Raw genomic sequence first — 5,368 nt, forward strand, 5'->3', positions numbered from 1 at the left:
GTGGTGTCTTCTGTGTCATAGACCTTCCTTTGTTCTTGATGTCCTTGTTGCTCTTTGCACTCAAGAAGTTCATCGGGTGCCTTGGATGCCATCTCTAGGGCCTCAAATGCCTGTACCTATTGGATAGTGCCAACTGGGAGGTTCTGTTCTTGGTTTACAAATGTAAAGCATGGATCAGTCTTGTGTTTCGAAAGCTTCTGGTCAGTTCTCTTTGGCGGTGTCATTCCAGGCTGTGTCAGCAGCTCTTCTCTCTACCGGTCCATTGTCATGGACTGTGGGAGTTTTTCCTGGAATCCTTATGCTTTTAGGTCTTGAAGACAGGCTTATTACACATCCATCATCTCCATTTTGACCGCAAGTTCTTGTAAGGGACCATTTGGTTCTACTGTTTCTCTGGGGCTGCCACGGAGGCTCCTCATTCTCGGCTGTTGCGGCCACGTCGGTCTCCTTGTCCGACAGCTTCTCTCGTCCGGCAGTCATTGTTCTTGTAGAGAGTTTTCTCTCTTATTTGAATCCAATTGTTTGTGGTGTTGTGTGTAACGTTGGTCTGTGCCTGCGTGTGTGTTTTGGCTTGGAGCTGCCCTGCCCAGGGGTATAGTCAGGGGTAGGTGTCATAGCGATAAGAGGCTGAGGTTAATAGGTTGACAGGCCTAGACTGTTTAGGCAGAGGCTGGGAAGTGAGATCAGATGGACCGGCCGTCGGCAGACGGTGTGGACTGTCACTTCAACAGTGTTTTATAGAGGTGATGGGAGTCATGTGGGAGGGGCCGATCATCAGCAGCAAAGCAGATTGAATGTTGACGGTGGTAAGGCTTATGCATGGGGGGCCTTTAAGTTTGGCCCTTTATTCCTTTATGTAATGGCAGGCTGTATTTTGGACTCTGGGCGCTATTCCAAAATCAAATCAATACATCTGGAATTGTTAATGACTTAAGCAGCATATGGGTGACTTGTTCAATACTTATTTCAGGTGCCAGGGAACAAGATGGGCACCAAAGACCAATGGAGGCGCTGAGCAGAGCGTCATTAGGAGGTGGGTTGGCGCGTGGTGTTGAAGGGAAGACATGATTAGTAGCTATACGACTGCCTTACAGTTGGTGGTGTTTTTTTTTTTTTTTTCAATATTGTAGGTGCAAAGCAACGAGCGAAGCATGATATCGGCACCAGGGGTGACTCGGGCAAGGTGAGCAATGAGTAGTAGGCTGAAGTAGCAGTTATTTTTCTGGAGTGCTGTTGTCGGTGAAATTACCATCCCTGTTTGTGTTTCCCAGGTGGTACCTGAGCCTCAGCGTGGCAACATGTAAATCTCAGGGGCAATACAGTTGAGCAGCCAAGGTAAAGGAGCAGGAGGTGGGAACCGGTGTGGCAGGTGGCAGTTTTGGGCGGTATCTCAGCATGCGTCTTCTGTTTTCTTTTTGTAGGTGCCACACATAGTCCTGAAGGGGCAAAGCAGCATGCTGACAAGAGGTCCGAGAAGGTGAGGCGGTTGTGGACCGGGTCAGCGTGTAAGAGCAAAGTACTGTGCAGCAACTCAGTGACATGTCTCTGTCTTGGTTTTGCAGGGGCCGTGCGGGCCGCCTTTGGCATTGGACAAGCTCTTGAGGTGAGTCAGGGTGGCAGCGAGGAGCGTAGGGCAGGTGACTTCTCACGGGCGCAATGATCATTTTGCGTGTCTTGGCATCTTAGGTTGCAGAGGCGATTATGGCTGCAGTGTCCGACTCCGGAAAGAACAAGTGAGCAGCAGAGCATCCTGGTGTTTCTGAGGAGGGGATTGTTGTGGAAGAGGTTGGTCTTGGCCAGTGTGATGCTTACTGTCAGCACCACGTGTGGTCTGTGATGTCCTCATCTCTTTTTTTTTTTCAGATGACGAAGCAGACCTATTGACTGCAGGAGCATCCCAGTTAGCCAACACGCTTGTTGTCGAGGATGGATTCAGACTCCCGGCCCTCCAAAAGCTAAGTCGAGGGACTGGGGCTGGGAAGGGTTTGGAGGGAGGGGACCACAGTTGGGCATTGCGGGCAGGGCTTGTAACATTAGTGCAGGGGAGAGGGCTGTGCAGGAGCGGGCCCCTCTGGGCACAGAAAGGGACCGAGTTTCCCTGCATCCTAGGGCTAGCGTGGGCAGGGCAGTTCCAGCCTGTGTCATCAGTGCTATCTTGTTGTTGTGGTGTGTCTTGTGTCGCAGACCTTCCTCTGGTCTCGATATCCTTGTTTCTCTTTGCACTCATAAAGCTCATCATATGCCTCCGTGCCATACCTGGGGTCTCGAATGCATGTACTCATTGGCATAGTGCCAATTCAGATCTTCTCTTCTTGCCTTACAAGCGTAAAGCGTGGATCAGTCTTGCATCTCTCTTTGGCGGCATCGTTACAGGCTGTGTCAGCAGCAGCTCTTCTCTCTTCCGGTCCATTTTTATGGACTGTGGGACTTGTTCCCTGCATTCTTATGCTGTTAGGTCTTGAAGCCGGACTTCTTGCACATCCATTGTCTCTGTTTTGACCATAACTTCTTGTAATGGACCATTCTGTTCTAATCCGATTTTCCGGGGGTGCAGTGGAGTCTCCTCGCTCTGGGCCATCGCGCCCCTGTTGTTCTCCTTGTTCAACAGCTTCTCTTGTCCAGTAGTCATGGTTCCTATGGAGAGTTTTTTCTCTCTTCTTTGAATCCCATGGTTTGTGGTGTTGTGTGTAGTGTCTGTCTGTGCCTGCGTGTGCTTGCTTTGGAACTGCTCTGCCCAGGGCAACCAGGGAACCCATAAATGGCAGGGGCAGGGTGGATGAGCAGCTAAGGTACCGGAGCAGGAGGTTGGGATAGATGCAGGCGAGCTTTGGTTTTGGGCGGTATCTCAGCATGTGCTGTTAGCTTTGATTTTATTGCAGGGGCCGCACATAGCCTCGGAGGAGCAAAGCAGCATGCTGACATGAGGTCTGAGAAGGTGAGGCAGTTGTGGGCCCGGTGAGTGTGTGAGATCAAAGTCAGTGCGGGGTGTCTCTTTTTCGGTTTTGCCGGGACTGTGAGGGAACACCTGTGGCATTGGACAACTGTTTGAGGTGAGCTGGGGTGGCAGTGAGGAGAGGTGTGGGCCAGGTGACTTCTCACGCGAGCAATGATCATTTTTTGTCTCTCGGTATCTTAGGCAGCAGAAGCAACGATGGCTGCAGCGTCTGACTCTGGAACGAGCAGGTGAGCAGAGCACCCCAGTTCTGAGGAGGGGATTTTTGTGGAAGAGGTTTGTCTTGGCCAGTGTGATGCTTCCTGTCAGCAGTGTTTCTGGGTTTTCTCTTTATCAGTGATGAAGTGCAACCTGGTGACTGCAGGAGCATCCCAGATACCTAACGCATTTTTGGTCGAGGTTGGATTTAGAGCCCACGTCCCTCTGAAAGCTAAGTCCAGGGGCTTGGAAAGGTCTGGAGGGAGGGGACAACGGTTGGGCATTTCAGGGAGAGCTTGTGAAGGTAGTGTAGGGGAGAGGGCTGTCCAGGAACAGGCCACTTTGGGTGGATCAAGGGAAGGGGTTTCTCTGTAGCCCAAGGGGGCAGGGTAGTTCCAGAACTGTGTCTGTGGTGGTGTGTCATCTGTGTGGTCTGTTTTGTGTCTTGGATTTTACCTGTGTCTCAACATTGTCATTGCTGTCTGTGCTCAGTGAGCACATTATGCATATCAGGTGCCATTCCTAGGGTCTGGAATGCCTGTACTCTTGGGCATAGTGTCCATTGGGCGCTTCTCATCTTACGTTTTGCGTATAAAGCATGGATCGGTGTCACATCTTGGAAGTTTCCCATCAGTTCTCTTTTGCGGTGTCATCTCAGGCTGTGTCAGCAGCTCTTCTCTCTTCTGGTCCATTTTCATGGACTGTGGTACTTCTTCCCTGCAATCTTATGTTCTTAGGTCTTGAAGCCGGCTTCTTGCAGATCCATCGTCTCTGTTTAGAGCGTAACTTCTTGTAACGGACCATTCTGTTCAGCTCTGCTCTTCTGGGGCTGCCGTAGAGCCTCCTTGTTCTGGGCCATCGTGGCCCTGCTGGTCGTCTTGCAGGACAGCATCTCCCGTTGGGGAGTCATTCTTCTTGCCGAGAGTTTTCTCTGTTCTTTGAATCCCATTGTTTGTGGTGGTGTGTGTAATGTTGGTCTGCGTCTGTGTGTGTGTTTTGTTTCGTGTTTCTCTGCCCAGGGGTGTAGAGTGAGGGTCAGGTGGCATAGCGATAGGAGATCATGCTTAATCTGTTGATAGGCCTCGACTGTTCAGGCAGCGGTTGGGTAGCAAGCTCGCATGGAGTTGCTCCTCGGCAGGCTGTGCAGTCTATCATTTCAACGGTGTTTGGAAGTGACGATGGGAGCTATGTGGGAGGGGATGATCAGCAGTGGCAAAGAAGACTGAATGTTGAGTGTTCAGCCTTGTAGGTGTGGGGCCTCAAGTTTAGTTTTTTGGGGGGGGTTGTTTTTAATGGCAAGCTTTTGTTGGACTGTAGACAGTATTCCAAAATGCTACCGATATTGCTGGACTTCCTAAGTTACGTATGAGCAACTGGGTATCTTGTGGAAGGAAGCGGTGTTTGCTAATGTGATGCTTCCAGTCAGTAATGTTAGTGAGTCGTGTTTGTTTATATATGTTACGCAGATACTGACGTAGAACATGTGGAATGCAGGAGCATCTGATTTTATGATGTGCTCAATGAGGATGGATTCTGCATCCTTCCCTCAAAGGTAAGTCCAGGGCCCAAGCTGTGGGTGGGGTGAGGCCGGCAGGAGGTGTAACACCAGGGTTGCGGAGGGAGCTATTTAGGGTCCGTTAAGTTTGGGGCGGACAGAGGTCCTGGCATCTGTCCTTTAGGGTGTGACTGTTCTGGCCTGTGTGTGTTTCCCAGTGTGATTTGTGTTGTGTGATTAGTCTTGTATGTGATGCTTTGTACAGGTATCTACCTTCTGCACTCTTGTGCACTTTGGTCGGTGTGCACTGGGTGTCTCAAGCTTCGCTGCTTTGGCCTGGAGCCTTGGTCAAGCGTTCCTCATCTTGCGACTGGAGCTTAAGGTGTGGTTTTCATCAGAGGTCTTTCTGGAGAGTCCCCTTTGCGGAGGTGATCTAGGCCACCGTGAAAGCTCGGCTCGTGGCAGTTCTGCTACCATAGAGTTCCCCTGCAGCATTTCATCTCTGCCTCGTTACGGGCTCAGGTCTTACATCCTGGCTTCTCAGAACTCCGTATTGGTTTTGACCACCATCTGCGACTGCATTGTTTTGCAGCGTTTTGTGTTCTTTTCAACTGTATTATTACGCCTCGTATCGCATGCCACGTGAGTGTCTCGCACTGAATAGTCGTTTATTGTGTGTTGTATTGCCGTGCTCTATTTCTATTGAATTGTACGGCCCTGTA

The 5,368-nt window shown here is 50.6% G+C and overlaps 1 long non-coding RNA gene across 1 annotated transcript; it reads left to right on the forward strand.

The window, feature by feature from the left end:
- The first annotated feature begins 3,008 nt into the window (after window positions 1-3,008).
- Window positions 3,009-5,092, forward strand: LOC142360548 (uncharacterized). The gene is made up of 4 exons (XR_012763153.1): window positions 3,009-3,050; window positions 3,137-3,183; window positions 4,618-4,703; window positions 4,912-5,092. It is a non-coding gene; the product is annotated as an uncharacterized LOC142360548 (long non-coding RNA).
- Window positions 5,093-5,368: the final 276 nt, after the last annotated feature.

The sequence above is a fragment of the Opisthocomus hoazin genome, chromosome 1, assembly GCF_030867145.1.
Source record: "Opisthocomus hoazin isolate bOpiHoa1 chromosome 1, bOpiHoa1.hap1, whole genome shotgun sequence".
Lineage (NCBI taxonomy): Eukaryota > Metazoa > Chordata > Aves > Opisthocomiformes > Opisthocomidae > Opisthocomus > Opisthocomus hoazin.